The sequence below is a fragment of the Mixophyes fleayi genome, chromosome 1 (assembly GCF_038048845.1).
Source record: "Mixophyes fleayi isolate aMixFle1 chromosome 1, aMixFle1.hap1, whole genome shotgun sequence".
Taxonomy (NCBI): domain Eukaryota; kingdom Metazoa; phylum Chordata; class Amphibia; order Anura; family Limnodynastidae; genus Mixophyes; species Mixophyes fleayi.
The window spans coordinates 285,312,529-285,332,250 of NC_134402.1; positions in this window are offsets into that span (position 1 = coordinate 285,312,529).

A 19,722-nucleotide genomic window follows, 5' to 3' on the forward strand; every position below is an offset into this window, starting at 1 on the left:
ATTGATACCTCACTTAGAATCAAGTTTGTGGTGCCGGGAGGAGCAGGAAAAAATGGAACCTCTTCAATTAAACTCCCTCAGAAGAAGAACCCAGGGTTACATTTTCAATACAGTTTTAAAGTCAAGCTACAGGGCCCCCCAGCCCCCTTCCCTGTGAGGTCAGAACCAACAGGATGGAAGAATGCAAATTAGGGTCTTATGACTTTGCTGTTTGAATACCTCTAAGTCAAGTTTTCTTTACACCGTCCTAACTTTTCAACAGTATGGTTTACGAACATGATTTTACCTTCACACAACAGGTCCTAAGTTTCCCTTCATCTGCATACCACACATGCCTCTGGTATGTATGATATTGGAGAAAATGATATGATCTTTTCCTGTGCCCTTATTCAGCTTAAATCTGTCATTAACATACAACCCAGTCTCTGCAGTCGGCCTGTCTGGGGCCTCCCAAACATGTGTGAGATTTCATTGTCTTGCAAGAGATCTCCTCAAAGGCATTCACATTTGCCATCCTGCCATAAATGGTATAAGGTGCTACCCTTATCTACCAGCCCCCCTGGGTGGTTTAACATACACAAAACCCCTTGATCTAACAGCTCCTAAGAGAACCATGTCTCACTATTTCTAGGAAGTAATTCACAAACATATATTTGCAGATTTATGCCTAAAAATTAGCTTGCACATGACAAGCGTAAAAATAGCTTGGAGAAATTTAGTAGTTTCAGAGATTAGTACTCAGAATCAGTCTGTGTCACGTTTTGAAAAATGTCTAGATGTTTTTAGATAAAATATTGAAATTTCCCATAAAGTTATATAGCTATAAAGAAGAAGAAGTTCCAAAGGGACATGCATGAGTTTGAGACAAAAAGAGATTACAATTACTGTACATCCATCAATGGTACTTCAAAAACAGAAGGGTAAAAAATATAGCAAAAACACTACTACTGATAAGGAAACTTTGGGTGATTCTTCATAACGTGACACAGATTTGTGAAACATGTAATAATACATCTGATGAGTCTAATAAAGCTAAAATGAAACTCAGTTTTTAGATGAGAAAAAAATCTAAGAAACAAAACATGATAACCTGATGAAAAAAGTGAATAAAAGTAAAAAGCAAACCACAGAATTAGAATCAATTAAAATACTGGGTAGCTTTTAAACTAGAGATGGGCGGGTCCGGTTCCCCGAGAACCGAACTCACCCGAACTTTGCCTATCCGAGTACCGAGCTGAGTAGCTCGGTACTCTCCTGTCCGCTCCGAATCCAAATCGAGGCCGAACGTCATTGTGACGTCGTCGGATCTCGTGGCTCAGTTCTCGCGATACTTCAACATTATAAATACATGCCTCCACAGCAATCCATCGCCATTTCACAGAGGGAGAGAGCAGGGTGTAGTCACAAGCTGATTAGAGCAGGGACAGAGAATCCAATATTCTTCTTGCAATTGCTCTAACAAAAATCGCTAGTGAAGAGAGGAGGATAGAGGTTTATTATTTTTTTTTTATATTTGGCACTCCACAGTGCTTTTGGGGTGTCCCCCATAATTTTGCATAAATATTTCTGGCTGTCAAAAGTCATATCTGTCAGCAGTATCTACCAACTAATTTTTAGCACTCCTCAGTGCTTTTGGGGTGTCCCCCATAATTGTGCATAAATATTTCTGGCTGTCAAAAGTCATATCTGTCAGCAGTATCTACCAACTAATTTTTAGCACTCCTCAGTGCTTTTGGGGTGTCCCCCATAATTGTGCATAAATATTTCTGGCTGTCAAAAGTCATATCTGTCAGCAGTATCTACCAACTCATTTTTAGCACTCCTCAGTGCTTTTGGGGTGTCCTCCATAATTGTGATTAAATATTTCTGGCTGTCAAAAGTCATATCTGTCAGCAGTATCTACCAAATAATTTTTAGCACTCCTCAGTGCTTTTGGGGTGTCCCCCATAATTGTGCATAAATATTTCTGGCTGTTAAAAGTCATATCTGTCAGCAGTATCTACCAAATAATTTTTACCACTACAAATGCTTTGCGCTCAGAATGGATTCAAAGCAGTCCACATATGATCAGAATGAGCAACCAGGTTCTGTCACCAGTCCTGATGTTAGTGTTCCCAGTACGTTATCTGGCCAAGGCGATGTCAAACAACAGAGTGTTTCCAAATCAGTGAGAAAAACAAAACCCCCAAAAAAATTTACTGTATTGAAGCGAAAAAGAAGTGTTACTGAGCAAAAGTTAAGTGCCGATAAAAAAAAAATTGCAAACATGGCATTCTACACACGCAGTGGCAAAGAGAGAATGAGGCCTTCACCTTTGGCTATTAGTGGCAGATCACAAAAAGTTACCCAGCCTACAATTGGTGCACAACTACTGTTACGCGTCAAAGCCGAGCTGCAAGATAACAGTAAGGCATTAGAGGAGAATGTTTGCTCTGATTCACAAATGACAACAATCCCTGTGGAGAGTCCATCCAACACTGGGATGTCTAATCGTGAGCATTCGGCTGATGTGTGCCTTAATAGCCCGAGTGTAGTCGGTGATACCCAAATTGAGGATGCCACTTTGGAATTAGAAGAGGATGAGGGGGAGATTTGTGTAGGCAACGAGGGCGCTAATGAGGATGTTGATTAGGATGAGGTTGTTTGTGTAAGTCCTGCACTAGTGGCAGCCATTGTCATGCCTGGGCATAAAACAAAAAAATCCACTTCTTATGTCTGGAATTATTTCTACCCAAATCCAGACAACAATCATATAGCCATTTGTAGTGTATGTCAAGCCACAATCAGTCGAGGGAGGGACCTTAACCATCTTGGAACCTCGTCTATGTTACGCCATTTAACGAGAGTTCATGGCAAAGTGTTCGGAAAAGCTGAAAGTTCTTCCCAAAAGAATACAAGCACTCCATCATCAGCTAAGACCCTCCGCTCACCGTCATCCCGACGGCTACAAAATACACACACCACACCATCCTCATCAATATCCTCAGTAGCGCTCGGAGTTAGCCCGGCATTCCACTTAAAGCTGGATGACTCCTGCACTATTATTGATTCCTCTGAAGAAAGCGTTAGTTCCACTGCTGCTGCTGTTGCTGCTGCTGGGGGTGAATCGTCATCCCAGAGGCAGGTCAAGAAAATGAGCAGTCCTACATTTCAGCAATTACCTGTAAAACAATCATTTGCGAGGGGAAGCAAATATGACAGCAGTCACCCAGTCGCCAAGCGAATCACAGACGCCATGGCTGCAATGTTAGTGTTAGATCTGCGTCCAATCTCCACAATAAACCCACCTGGTTTTTCACAGTTAATTGAGGTTTTGTGTCCGCGTTACAGAATTCCATCATGACACCATTTCTCCCGTAAAGCAATTCCACAACTATACCAAAAAGTGTGTAAATATGTAGAGATTGCGCTGAAAAATGCCATTCTGCCCACTGTTCACTTAACCACAGATATGTGGACAAGTGGAAGTGGCCAAACCAAAGACTATATGACTGTGACAGCCCACTGGGTTGGTCATTCACCTTCACCAGCAGGAACAGCAGCAGCATGTACACCACTATGTAACATTTGTCACAGGCAGGCCACTCTTTGTATCACCTGCTTCACTAACAGGCATACGGCTGACAATTTGTTACGCAACCTGAGAGATGTGATTGATGCATGGCTTATACCACTCGGACTCTCCCCAGGGTATGTCATTTCTGATAACGCCAACAATATAGTGCGAGCATTACAGCTGGGTGATTTCCAACATATTCCCTGTTTTGCTCACACCATCAACTTGATGGTGCAGAGTTTCCTACGAAATAACCGTGAGGTGCAGGAGATGCTTTCGGTTGCCCGTAAAATTTCAGGCCATTTCAGGCATTCAGCTACAGCATGTAGGAGATTACAGCAGCTTCAAGAGCAGTTTAACTTGCCCTGCCACCAACTTAAGCAAGAGTTTACAATATCAAATCAAATACACATAAATGGGGCGCTAGTTACCCTATAATAATCGATCAAGATGCAGCTATCTAAACGGGATCTGGACCCGTCAAGATATAAAAACTAATACAATAAAGTAAGATAGCGCAAAACTCAGATCGATAAAAAATTTATTACAAATGCATGTGTACCAAAAAATAATAAACATTTGCTACACTATAATCTGGTTAAATGATTACAATGTTGGGGGAGACCTGACAGTCATGGGACTAAATCAGTGGCATAGTATCATTATACATGTCATAGTGAAAGTATGAGTATTCCACTAAAGCAGTAACACTTAGGATATGTAAATTGTGTCACACATAAACAAAGGACCTAGTACAGAGAGCTTTCAGACACTGATAGATATCCTGAGTATCATGGAGATTAGCTGCTAGGAGTATGATGTTATAGTAATTGTCGCTATGCAGATAGTTATAGATCTCATCAAAGAGAATCTAATACACAAGAAACAGCATGCAGTGAACAAAAACGATAGACAGGTAATTCCAATTGATGAAACGTGCTTAAGTAGTCTCCAATTAAAACATTGATTGGAGTGTGAATTCAGAGGAATTGCAGAGGGCTTCCGTTAAAAGATCCGTCTCATTAAATTGATTTCCAGACTGGTTTGAATATGCACCTCTATACAATAAATCTCCTCAAAATATCATATGACAACAATCAAGTCCAAGCCGGTATGAGGATATAGCACGCTGAAAAGGGAACACAGAATATCAGCTGATGAGCAGGTTAAATAGCCCACGTTCCCCGCTCTGTACACTCCTGTAAACAGAGTTGTAGCCAACAATGTTGGATTATATAAGCGAGAGTGAAAACATCAAACCTGCATGTCGGGCTCAGCGTCCTCCAGCCACAGTTTCAATCGTATTAGCGTCCATTGAAATAGATCGTGAAAAGTGGTGAATAATCACATTGAGTTCAGTGTCCTCTGCCTGCAGATCAAACCATATCGGCATCCGTTTTCAAAAGAGGTGCAGAGATCAATGTGTAGTTAACAAGCAGAATGAGCTCGGTCCGACCCCGGGGTATGGGAAAGAGAGTAGTATATTTCTGCCACGTCTCTAAGTCTCTAAGTCTCCAGGTCTCCAATGGATAGGTGCACTTCACCTGACGCGTTTCTCGGCACTGACTTGCCGTTTCCTCAGAGGCAATGATAAAACAGCCACCTTCAAGGGGGCTGTCATATACCCATCATGATCAGTCACGTGACCGGTACTATCCAATATGGAGCAGAGTATACGTGTAACTCTGATTGAGCCAATATAATCCTACATGACATTAATTCAACAGAAAAATAAAACATTCCTACATTATAAACTACTGCATGACATTGAATTATTAAAAAAAAGGGGGGGGGGGAAGGGGGGTGCCAAATTTTAAAATTTGCGGACCAATTAGGTAATTGGTCCACAACATAAAAATAATGTATTTACACATATGCCAAAGCTTATCCTACTTAGATATCCATAGTTACAAGTAATAGTGATACTATAAGCCTAGTACAGATTTACCTTTGAATGAATATAGATTAATATGGCCTGATACATGAACTTGGACACTTCAAAATATAAAGCAAAAAACTATTGGATAGCATATTTGTCGGGTGTCTTGGGTATATGTTGTAAACAGCCCTCACTAATTGGTATAATAACCAGACTAAAATATGGAAAGCGTTACAAGCATTACCACTAAGTTGGTATCTATAAATGTATTGAAAAAGGGTTAAACATTCTTGGAAATTGGAGCCAGAAAGATTATTGATAACTAGCATCTATAAAATGAAAACTGGGATAAAAAGTAGTGAACAATGAAAAATAATAAATACAAAAATCAAATCAGCCTTTTGGAAACCACAAAAATAGTGTCAACATGGGACTAGAGAAGCCTCAACTATCTAAAAAGCCCAAAGATGTAAAGAACGAACATAAGTAGTATATTCAAACGTTATTAAGCTCTATACTATCGTTCAGGCCATGTGGAGACATGGTATCGAGTTTGAAAATCCAAAATGCTTCACGTTTACACAACAGGTTAAACCTATTACCTCCTCTCTTAGTTTTCTCGATGTGTTCTATTGCTCTTATTTTCAGACCTGATAAGTTACTATTTTGACAAACATTGATATGTGAAGATAGACTATGTGTTCTGATTTTATTGATTATATTGCGTCTATGTTCCAGGAAGCGTGTGGCTAGTGTTCTAGTAGTCCGTCCTACATATTGGACTCCGCAGGTGCAGTTGATAAGATAGATTACAAAAGTGGATTGGCAATCCATAACTTTCTTGATAGAGAAACTCTCACCTGTTCTAAATGATGAAAAGTTGCACACTTTATGATCTGTGTAACTACATGGGATACATCTGAGTTTCCCACACTTATAGAACCCACTCGATCTACTGAGCCATCTAGTCGCCGGTTCAGTAGACTTAGGAACATGATTAATTTTGTCAAAATGTTTAAATAGACTCGGAGCTAATGTTTCTTTAAGGTTTCTGGATCTTTTAAAGACCACCATATTATTGGTCTTGATGTCATTACTTATGAAGTTATCCAATCTTAACAAAGAAACATTTTTATTGATGGCTCTTTTAATCTCACGTGCTGCACAGTTGTACTGTGTAACGAATGTAAAGGTTCTAGAGTCATGTTGCATATCTTTTTTCTTGTTTGATTGAACCAATAGCTCAGATCTGTCAATTTTGTCCACATCCGAAAGCGCATTATCCAAGATGGAATCGGGATATCCCTGTTCCTGGAATGCTGTGTATAATTTTTTAGAGTGGGTTATGAACTCCTCAGGTTGTGAACAGTTTCTTTTGATACGTAAAAACTGTCCCTTGGGGATGTTGTCTCTCCAAGGTTTGTAATGGTTACTCTTATAGTGAAGAAAACTAAAGGCATCTATATCTTTGGAATAATTGGTGGTTGTTATTTGATTGTCAACAATCTTAACTGTAATATCTAAAAAATTAATCGTTGTAGGATGAAAACATGTGGTGAAACGAAGCCCAAAAGTATTGGAATTTAGATGGTCAAAAAATAAATGCATGGTGGGGAGATCCCCATCCCAAATAAAAAAGAGGTCATCTATGTAACGGCCATAGAGGACCAGGTTCGCCGCGAAAGCAGAATCCCATATGTACCGTTCCTCAAAAAGCCCCATATAGAGATTCGCATAACTCGGTGCGAACCTAGTCCCCATGGCCGTCCCTCTAATCTGCAAATAATACTTCGAATCAAATAAAAAGTAATTATGATTCAAAATAAATTCAATGGAAAGCAATAAAAACTCTGACAGTCTATCGTCAGAATTTTCATGTTTATTCAAGAAATATTTTACGGCCTCAAGGCCCAGATCGTGGGGTATATTAGAATAGAGGGCTTCAACGTCACAGGTGATAAGATAAAAAGAGGGTTTCCAATTAATGCTGCGGATCAAACGTAGAAAAGTGGTGGTATCCTTAATATGGGATTTAAGTGCTATTACAAATGGTTGGAGGTGAGTATCTACAAAAAATGACAAATTGCTAGTCAGTGCACCCACACCGGAGATAATGGGTCTCCCCGGTGGGGACACAAGCGACTTATGAATTTTTGGTAAATGGTAGTAAGTTGGTATGATTGGATATTTTGAAAATAGAAACCAATATGTTTCTTTGGAAATAGTACTAGAAATGAGTGCTTGGTCAAGTAAATTATGAAGTTTCTCCTGGAACAGCAGGGTAGGATCATAGGACAATTGGACATAAAAACGATCATTGTTCAGCTGTCTCATTGCTTCCACGTGGTAATCTGCAACATCCTGTATCACCGTGCCTCCACCCTTATCCGCCGGTTTAACTATTATGGTATTGTCTTCCATCAGATTTTTGATGGCTAATCGTTCTTGAGGAGTCAGATTATCCCTAAATGGTTTGTGTGAGGTTGATTCGCAGATATGTTGAAAGTCTTCCATGGTACTTTTGAAAAAACTCTCAATAAAAGGACCCCTATATTGCAGGGGATAAAAGTCAGAAGGATTTTTGAACTTGTGCACAGATGTGGAAGTATTGATATTGAATATTTCAATCTCAGAATTGGAATCGGAATTCCAATTATCCCGTTGCAATGATTCCAACTCGGATAAGGCTATGTTGTCACCATCATCCAAAACAATAGGAAGTAAATCGGTTTTCGCTTTTTTGATGGCTTTAATAGCGAAATAGCGTTTCCTACTTAGGGCTCTAGTAAATCTGTTCAAATCCACAAAAAGATTGAACAAATTGGGTTTAACTGTGGGTGCAAACTTAAGACCTTTTTGTAGCAACGATAAGTCAGCTTGTGTTAGTTGCTTGGAGGAGAGATTAAATATACCCTTGCCACTTAATAGCGACGTACGTTTTTTGTGTGTTTTAGTTGCACCTCCTCTAGAGCCTCGTATTCTTCCTCTCTTGTTCTTTTGAGAGTAGGTGAATTTAACTCTTCTGCTCTTAATACATGTGGATTGGGAGGGTGACCCTTCCCTAAAAAAGACACAGAGGAGGAGGGAGGAGGAAAGGATCCTATAGAAACAGCGGTAGTTTGTGAGGCCATAGTGGTAACTAAACCACACGGGTCCTCTGTGGGTTGACTATTATGTGAAGTACTGTTGGTGGTGCCTGATGTGGTACTGGCACGATTCTCTGACAAAGAGGTATTCGTTTTGCTGTTCCTTTGTAGAAACTCTGAGGCGGAAGTATGTAAACGCGTATTGGAACCATGATTGTACTGTTCTCTGAAAGAACCCTTTCTCTGTAATTGTCCGGACCGAACCGATCTATTAGGACTTGTGTCCCGTGGTCCGTATATGTCCCCAGAAGTTAATTTGTGGGATTTAGTAACAGAATTAGGATAATCAACTTTAGATCTACTCCTACTTCTAGGGTGTCTGCCAGAGGGTCTGTTGTAAGACCTAGTTCTCTCCATATCATAATCCTCACAGTCTCTCCTGAATTTAGCTTCCTTACGTGATATCAAGGATCGTTCAGATTCAACCATACGTCTATTGATCTTTAGATCTCTCTCTTTGAAACTTTCATGAGTCTCAAAAGGTTTCAAGGATTCCTGAATCTTTTCAATTTCTTTTTGCGTGTTATCTATTTTACAGTTTCTATACTTAATTAACAGTTTCATCAAACTCATCGAACAGTTATCTAAAATAGTATTCCATTCATTGGTAAAGCAGTTGTCATCCTGAAAAGAGGCAGTTTTAAATATTTAACTTAAGCAAGAGGTGGTAACTAGGTGGAACTCCACCCTGTACATGCTTCAGAGGATGGAGGAACAGCGCAAAGTCATCCAAGCATATTGCACCAGCCATGACATTGGGAAAGGAGGAGGGATGTATTTCACTCTTGCACAGTGGGGAATCCTTTCAGTCCTGTGCAAGGTGCTGAAACCATTTGAAGTTGTGACGTGTGAGGTGAGTGCAGACTCTGCTAGTTTGAGCCAAGTCATTCCTTTAATTAGACTATTGGAAAAGCAGCTTGAGAAAATGAAGAAGGAGCTGAAAGCAAGCAATTCAGCAAAGTATGTTGGCCTTGTCGCTCAAGTACTTAATTCGCTTCACAATGATCCTCGAGTTATTAAGATCTTGAACTCAGATCAGTACGTTTTGGCCACTGTGCTTGATCCAAGGTTTAAAACCAACATTGAGTCTTTACTTGTAAATGAGCGAGATGTGAACTTTTGCAAGGAGCTATTGCTTAGCAAGTTGGCCGCTGAACTGGGCCTCGGCTTGACTACGTGTCCTCCTTCACCTTCTCAAGCTGCTGCTGCTCGTAAAAAATTAAATTTCCCAAAAAGAAGCAGGGGGCAGACCAGAACAATTTAACATCTGGGCTGGTTTGAAGGATTTTTCAAAAAAATTTGTCACTTTGCCCATAACTCCATCCAATACGAGTATAAACATGCAAAGGATGGTGGAGGATTACTTTCAAGAGGTAGTTGATATGGAAATGTCAGACAGTCCCTTTCCTTACTGGGAAGAAAAGCAGGCCATTTGGAAACCCATGTACAAACTTGCTTTGCAATACCTAAGCTGCCCACCCTCCAGTGTGTACTCTGAATGAGTATTCAGCACAGCAGGGAACTTAGTCAGTGATCGCCGTAGAAGGTTACTTCCCAAAAATGATGTTTATAAAAATGAACTACATCTTCCACGAGGAAGGCCTTCACCATCCAAGACATCCAAGCACTGACTGTTCTCTAATGGCGGATTCAAGCGGCGGTGAATTGATAGTCTGTGATGATGACGTACACACTGATGAGGGTGAGGATGAAGCTGAAGATGATGATGATAACATCTTTTTAAAACTTTCTATGTAAGTGTAGGGTGCAATCTACCCCCAAAGAGGAAAGGGACTTGTGGCATTTCCATATCACGTACCGTCTTGAAAGGCTGCTGTTTGGGCAATTTCTCCTTAAGGGTAGGGTGTCATAGACAGAGTGACCCCAAACTGCCTTTGTCCATTTCTCTCAATATTGTACAGTCTATAACGGCTGAATTTTTGGTTATTTTATACAAGTGGAGGGGAACCTAGAGAGACAGAAACCAAACTGGCTTTCTCCATGTCAATTAATATTGTACAGTCTATAACGGCTAAATTTTTTTGTATTTTCGACAAGTGGAGGGGGGCCTATAGAGCCAGAAACCAAACTGGCTTTGTCCATTTCAATCAATATTGTACAGTCTATAACGTCTGAATTTTTTTGTTTTTTAAACAAGTGGAGGGGGGCCTATAGAGACAGAAAGCAAACTGCTTTTTTCCATTTCTTTACATATTTAACTATAAGTGTAGGGTGTAATATACATCCAAAGACGATGGCTGCATTGCCAATATGCATAGATGGAGTGGAAGACAAACTGTTTTGTGTGTAGAATAAATGAAGGCCTACCAACGAAGAATTAAACTGTTTTTTGGATGATTTATTACCTCTACAATTAGATTACTTATCTCTAAAACAGTTGGAGCACTAAATTGGGTTATTTTAGACCCAAAAACATTGATTTTCCAACAAAATAGCAAAACAAAACCAAACAAAACCAAAACCAAAACACGCAATGGCGGTTTTGCAAAACCAAAACCAAAACACGACGGTAATCCAGATCCAAAACCGAATCCAAAACCAAAACACGGGGGTCAGTGACCATCTCTATTTTAAACTGAACTTACTAAAAATGAAAGCGGGGCAGTGGGCTGCTACAGAAGAAGGGGGTGGGGGGAAACAAAAAAATAATAATAATAATTTCAGCAGCATTTTAACACTCTAGAGTAAAATATAAAACATATTAAATGATGCAAGGCTATCCACCCTGTGTCCCCCTCCTCTCCTGTGTCCAATAACGGAAAAAAAAAAAAAAGAAATATGGTAAATTTTCCCTTGCATGATGCACATATTTTCTGGTCATCCCATGACCTGTTATTGTGTAAAGCAAATTATGAAGAATACAAGTTGCGCACAGGTTGGGAAAACAGCTGGGGATTTATCTTTTAGCATAAAGTAATATTTGTTTCTTTGGTGGTGAATTAACTAACCTTCAGGGAAAATCGACCTGTCTATTCCCAGTTACTATTGACTGACACATCCAGATCTTTGTAGACTGTCTACAACAGGATTCAAAATTTGGATTGGTCTATTAGAGTGCCTGACACTCACTTTCATGCTGAACGTGAGAACATAGTTGAGCTTTTCACTCACTGTGAGACAGCTGTCAAGCCCCCCAATATAAGGAGATCACTGATCAGTCACTGATGGAGATAAAGACTTACACACGGATGGAAGGCCATAGGCTAAAACAAGAACGGAGACTGAGAAGAAAATGCAGCAAGTTTCTATGCAAAGCAGGTATAGAAAATGCTGCACAATGCTCCAGCGACCTCCACTGTTTTAGCAGGCTTTATACTCTCCTGGAAGTTGTCGGCTACTCATTACAGTTAGGCATGTTAGGGTGGAGAAGACTAACACAGAAACAAGAGACAAAACATATAAGAATAGAACATGTAAAAAGATGAAAACAGCACCAGCTCCAGCTAGAGTCAAAAAAGCAATCACTGAAGTGCAGATATCACGGGTTTAGAACCTTACAGTAAACTAGAAGCGATATGTTACTAATTATTAATTTGGGATTCTGCAGTTAGTATTATTTCTATGGTAACTAAATACTTGACTTGGGTTTGCAAGAAGGCTATATTAACCACTTGACTGCTAAAGGCGAGTGGGACTCACCCTCTACATGCACTCCAAAAGTACAAAGGGTGTGTCACACTCGTCCTTTACTGAGGGATTCAAAGAAAGTCTACCTATCACTGCCCATGGTGGCGGGTAAGTTTTCTTGTAGTGCTGCAGCAGGAGCAGTAGCATACATCTTTGGCCTGAGTCATTAAGGCACGCACAATAGGCGCTTCATGCGTTCGGGTAAAATTGCACGGAACTGTCAACTGCATATTCCCGAAGTCAACAAGATATGAATCGTCACATATGCTGCTTAATGACTTTTATAACAGTCTTTTGTTGCAACATAGATATAAACAATATCTGGTACAGGTTTACACAGGCTGAAGTAATGCAAGATGATAAAAAATATCTCGGAACCAATGCTTGTGGAGATTTACACAGAGTTCAGTAATCACAGTAATGCTCCACAAGAGAAAAATAGATCATTATCGCAATCTGCACCTGATGATACTGAGTTGAAGTATATATGAACAGCATATAGATGCAGACCAGAAAACAGAGTCAGGAGATAAATATAAGTAAAGAAAGGAATCAGCAGACTTGTCTGATGCAATCCAGGTATCAAGAGACAAATATAAGCAGAGCCAGGAACCAGCAGACTTGTATGATGTACTCCAGGTATCAGGAAACAAATGAATGCAGAGTCGGGAACAACAGGTGCAAAGTCAGAAACAAACTGAACACAGGAACAGGAACCAGGAAGCTAGCGTGTTCAACACTATCACTGGCAATGAGTTCACTACAGATGAGGGTTTAAATTGTAGGGTCTTCAAATCAACTCCCAGTGGAAGACACAGCTGAAGGGCATTGCAGATCTAAGTAATCAGCAGGATGCAAGACATATTTAAACCTAACATTTTGTATATGTTAAAAACAAAGTTGTCTGTCATTAATATATACTATATTCTTGATAATGATTTGTGGACAGTGAAGTTAAAGATGAAGACTTTATCTGAAGAAATGAAAAAACTCTAAGGGATCTGATTATTAAAATTCCATCCTTCAATTATATTTGGGTGTCCTGTTGAGCCAGAAATTGCAATATATATTGAAAGAATTCTTGGAGTTAATAGTAGGACACAGATATTAGGAAGGGTACATTAACTGTTGAGAATTTGCACAAGTAGGTTGGAACTTTGGTGAATGTAAATTATGAGAAGGATGTCTTTAGAACAGTCAAGGTAAGCATCTCTGAAAAGATGAGTTTACAGTGACCACCTAAAAGTTGAGAAACTGGAGGAAAATATGGAAGAGCTGTCCTTGTGTGTGTGAGAATTTAACAAGAGAGGTGATGAGCAATGAATATTAGGAAAGTGTGTATTTAGGAAAGTACTCTGAAATTATGCTGCATATGTAGGATTGAGCAGAATTTTGTATAGCATTTTAGTTTAAACCTAGTACTTAGAATTTTATGCTTAGAGATAGTCAGTGCAAGGATTAACATAGAAGAACAGTAGAGGTTATGCGGTTGGTGAGGTGAATAAGCCTGGCAGCAGTATTTAGAAAAGATTGAATTGGGACAATAATAGAGGCCAATTAGAATACAGTTGCAGTAGTAAAGAGTCCATGAATGAGACTTTGGTGCATCATGTGTCAGACATTTGGTCAGTGATTACTTGTGAGGTTGGAAGTAGAGGAAACACTCCAACAACTTTATTTAAAGATGTTTCAAAGTGTGAGTAAACCTAAAAGTAAGAACATACTATCCCCACTCAACATGTGTTGTGCATGTTTAGAGCATGAAGTGGACATGGACACCTGAGTTGTTGGTCCCAATGCAATCATAAGAGGTTTACATGTGCCCAGAATCCCCCCTCTAGACTTACTTAATATAATTTGAATAAAAAATGTTGCAGCTCCATTTTAGCACTCCATAAAGAGGGCAATGTGATTTGTTTTCCCAGAGCAGATGTATATGTAAAGTTGGCTATATAAACTGTATATAGTATATATTCTGTGGAATATGCATACACATAACATATGAATACTTGATGTAAAGCAAAAGTAGAATCCATTTATTAAAATCCTTTGCTTGCTCCTGCCATATTCATATTTTTGTGATACCTGTGTGCTTAATGGATGGAATAATAACATTTTGCATGACAGCAATGTGCGACATGAGTAGAAAGAGGTGACTTTTATTGAGTTAGGAAGTCCATGTTACAGCTGGCTATTTCTTTGAGAGGAGAACACAGATCATCAGAATGTTTAGAGCCATAGTTTAAAGTTCCACATGTAAATAGCATGTTAAAACTACTGCAAAACATATCACTCAGAAATGTGGCCTAATTAAGTGTTAAAATGCCCACACGGAAACACTGTTTGTAGCATAAAGCATTGGAGGCTTAATCAGATCTAACATTGCACCTAGAGGTGTCTTGCTCTTAATCTCCCCTTCGTCTGGACTGTGTCATACGTAAAGTGTATTTGGGGACAGATAAGCGTCATCATGTTCTTTATCCAGTGGCAGCTCCTAACCCTCAGGTGAACAATTGTGGGAGGCTCCACTGGTTACCTCAGGGTTTTCGCCTGTTTTCAGTAACAAGTGCAATATCGTCATGGATAGGACATCTTTCTTGTGATGAAGTCCTTATAAAACACAGACATTAGTGTATGGAGAATATCATTCACGTGACATACCTCCTATGTTTAACATCATTCAATTACTGTTATGCAATGTAATTTTATTTGATTCATTCAGACCTCATATGTGTTGTTACAGCATACATTTGTACAGTCATGTATTTTAGATATGCTAATACAACATAAATTGAATAAAAGGTAAAACCCAGTGAGTTATGACACATAAATGTTTCCTTTACTCGAAAAGCCTCCAAACCCACTTTGAATGACTGAAGCAAGCATACGGAGAATGCCGATTGGACGGCACTGTATAAGTACATATCTGGTTTGTGTCTAAGTACATTATTCATTATTTATTTTCACAATTTATACAATATCATTAGGGATTTTTAAGCAAAAATATGTTCTATGTCCTTCACTATCATCGAGGTTGATTACTAATTCTCCCTACAATTTGGTCACACAGATTGGTGGTCAAATTGGATGAAATCTGGCCATGTAGCTGTTGGTCCAAGCGGCTAGATAACTTTTGACCTAACTGATGCCTGTCATAACATGACGACACATGCAGGCAGGTAGAAATTATTTTAAACCACAGCCAAAATGAATCTGATTAATTTTGTTCTGAAAATTATTAGATATTGCACTCATTTTCTGGGCCACAACGCTGCACTATAAAACCTATTCTACAATAATGCAGGCATTATCACCACATGTGTGTTCAGCTTTTGTTGAACCACATTTACTAGATAGTTCAAATATATTGAGCCACACTTATTAGAATACTTAGAATACGCTATGTTCAGTAGTAGAATATTAAATTATTTTAGTTAATTTGAAAATACTGGACTCTACATCAAGGTATAGTCTTCCTCTGTGCACTCTAGAACAGACTCTGCAGATTCTGTGTTCCTGTATATGCAGGAGGTGGACAAATCTGATGAAGGTGCACCTGTTTCAACTACAAAAAAAAAGCAAAAAACATTTTATTTTTCTCTCCTAAAATACTACATGATTTAGCTTTGTTTACGGCTTAATTTAATCAAGAGAGTGAAGGACATAAGTACTGTTTTTATTATGTGCCACTTTTGGGCATGTTAAAGGTTTTATTACATTGCTTGGCATGCATCTAGAAATGCCAAACGCTAGTGGAGATCGAGTCTTATCCTCAACTTTAATTGGATACGCTTACGGAGAAGTGCCTTTGCTTTAGCACTCTGACTAATATAATGCACAGAGCAATGCACTGTTTTAATTAAATCCATAATCTGACCAAGCATTTGACAGCCTGATTTATTTCAACTATAACAGGGAGAACAATCGTTTGGTCCACCTACTACAGTGAAAATCAACATCTGGCTGGTTCAAAGCAGAACTGGTGTCTCTATATGGAGAGGAGGCAAAAGCCAGCAAAAAAAATGTTCTCTTTCCATTTAGACTAAGGCGAAAAATGATTTATTTTATATAACTAAAGCTGAATTGTGTGTGTGTGTGTGTGTGTGTGTGTGTGTGTGTATTTTTGTGTGTGTGGTCTCTGAGAGGGAGGAGCACGCTGTTACCCACCATTACCGCCCCCATGGATGCACTAGTCCTGTTCTGACCATCCTAGGGCTGTTTTTCACTATTGCATGAGTATCACACACTCATAGGGGTATATTTACTAAATTGCGGGTTTGAAAAAGTGGAGATGTTGCCCATAGCAACCAATCAGATTCTAGCTATCATTTTCTAGAATGCACTAAATAAATGATAACTACATTCTGATTGGTTGCTATAGACAACTTCTCCACCTTTTCAAGACCCGTAGTTTAGTAAATATACCCCATAGTCTTCCTGTTAGCGTGGAACTTAAAACAGGCCGTCTATCACTGAGGCTGGCTCAGAAGATGGAAAGGGGACATGCTGTCTATTTTTTATTTATTTAGTTTTATTTTACACAGTGCATTGTGCATGGCAACTGTTTTGTCTCATTAAAAGTACAGGATAAGACTAGGGGTTAAATGCAGATAAGAGTTTCCGGCAGGTATGAAAAGTGGAGATGTTGCCTACAGGGGCTTCGAAAGGGGTTTACAAATTACCGGGGCCCAGACCCCGCACTGTCGGAAAACCTTTTTTTTTTTAAAGTGATTAAAAAAAGAAATCCCCAGTGCGTGGCGTTGACGTGCGCACCTGCAACTTTTGGGGGGGGGGAGGTGTTAAGGGGGCCGTCAGCAGCTTCTAGCTCCCAGACAGTGTGTGACATCACACACTGTCCAAGCAGCCTGGAGAACAAGGAGGTGGAGCTTCAGCTCTGTCTGCACACTGAGTTCCAGTTCAGCTTGGGTTAGTATGCTGGGCTTGGGGGGGGGATATGATGTGTTTGGGGGAGGGTTATGATGTGTCTAGGGGAGTATGATGAATCTAGGGGGCATGATATGTCCAGGGGAGGGATATGATGTGTCTTGGGAGTTATAATGTGTCTGGGGGATGGATGTGATGTGTCTAGGGGATGTATGATGTGTCTGGGAGTGGTATGATGTGTCTGGGGGAGGGATATGATGTATCTTGGAGGCGTGATGTGCCTAGGGCGGCGGTTCCCAAAGTGTGCGCCGCGGCTCCCAGGGGTGCCGCTGCGCTGTCACTGGGGTGCCGCGGGCCAGACATAGAAAAAAAGAAAAAGAACACATAAACTTACTAATCCACCGGGCGCCGGGACCCAGCAGCCTCCTCTCCCCGCAGCAGCTGTCACTGAATATCGACGTCAGTAACAAGCTGCGGGGAGAGGAGGCTGCTGGGTCCCGGCGCCCGGTGGATTAGTAAGTTTATGTGTTCTTTTTTTTTTCCCTATGTCTGGCCCGTGGCAGAGGAGTGACAGGGATCGTGGCAGCGGAGGGTGACAGCGGGGCAGAGTGAGAGTGACAGCGGGGCAGAGTGAGTGTGACAGCAGGGGCAGAGTGAGTGTGACAGTAGGGGCAGAGTGAGAGTGACAACGGGGCAGAGTGAGAGTGACAGCAGGGGCAGAGTGAGAGTGACAGCGGGGCAGAGTGAGAGTGACAGCAGGGGCAGAGTGAGTGTGACAGCAGGGCAGAGTGAGTGTGACAGCGGGGCAGAGTGAGAGTGACAGCGGGGCAGAGTGAGTGTGACAGGGGCAGAGTGAGAGTGACAACAGGGGCAGAGTGAGAGTGACAGCAGGGGCAGAGTGAGAGTGACAGCGGGGCAGAGTGAGAGTGACAGCGGGGCAGAGTGAGTGTGACAGCAGGGGCAGAGTGAGTGTGACAGCAGGGGCAGAGAGTGTGACAGCAGGGGCAGAGTGAGAGTGACAGCAGGGGCAGAGTGAGAGTGACAGCGGGGCAGAGTGACAGTGACAGCGTGAGAGGGGCAGTGGAGGGGGAGACAGCGTGAGAGGGGCAGTGGAGGGGGACACAGCGTGAGAGGGGCAGTGGTGGGGGACACAGCGTGAGAGGGCAGAGGAGGGGGGACAGCGTGACAGAGGGCAGAGGGGGCAGTGTGAGAGAAGGCAGTGTGTCTGGATGCAGAGGGGGCATAGTGCCTGAGGGCAGAGTGTCTGTATGCAGAGGGGGCATTTTTGCATACAACTAAATAAGTATTTCTGTCCTGACCTAAATACTTATAACAATTTTTTGACCCAACTACTTCTAAAACAGGACTGCTCAATAATTATTTTGGAGGGTTGCCTTGAAAAAATTTGGAGACTCTAAGGGTGCCGCGAACTGCAAAAGTTTGGGAACCACTGGTCTAGGGGGTATGACATGTCTGGGGGTTTGATGTGTCTGAGGGGGATGTAATGTAGATGTGTGGATAGCGTGATGTGGCCATGTAGTGTTAAATGTATAATATATCATTACACTGTGCATATTATATACTGCGTGCTAAAAATTAAGAGGCGCTCAAAAACTCTTTAATATATATATATATATATATAGATAGCTAGAATCTGATTGCAACATCTCCACATTTTAAAACCATGTGAAACTCGCAGCTTGATGCATTTACCCCTAGATCTCCGCCAACTCTGACCTTCTTCAGAATCCAATTAATTGTGGGTGGGAATGGCAAGGAACATCCCTGTGAATCTCCATCCTTTCATAATTTTGCTCCACAATATTAAATTGCGAAGTAATCAGACTGCTGTGGATAGATTTAATTTATTACATTTCATTATACAATTAAAGTTAATTGTTTATTTAATAATAGACTGCATTGAAATAAACATCATACAACTTACATTTGACATGCTCTGTCTCTGAATCCCATTTCTACAGCTCTTTTGTCTTGCACTGTAAAACAGGCATGATTAACAGCTGCCTCATCCGCCACATCCATCATTTTAGCAAGATGTTTTCATCAAACCCTGCCTTGTGATCAACATTATTCTACGATGTACCCAATACATAATTCACTTTATCAAAGGTTAAATATATAAATTACATTGTTTTCACATATTTTCCTTTTTCCAGTAATTGTCCCATGTTCCTCCCCTCTCTCATGTCTCTTTATGCCAACTTGTCTGCACTAGTGTCTCCAAAATACCTGTGAATGACCACCTCTTACCACTGCAATAGTCTTGCAGTTGGAGTGCTGTGCACAGCACAATATTGCTCTGTGGTGCAGGCCTGTAATATGGAAACAGCTCATGTGGTTACCTAGAACTGTGAGGTTCAGCCTTAGCTAGTTACCAGGGTCCCAGTAGGGGCCGGTACATGCAGAGACTGCATCTAGTCACTAGTCTAGTCTGCAAGAGACCCATACCACAGATAAAAGTATATATTAATTTTACAGGTTATTATTAGGAGTTTATTCATAACTGGTATCCCTGTTAATGACCAGGAATGCAGTCACAAAGTAGGCCTACACCTACTAGTACCTACTAACAATATAAAAACATTCAC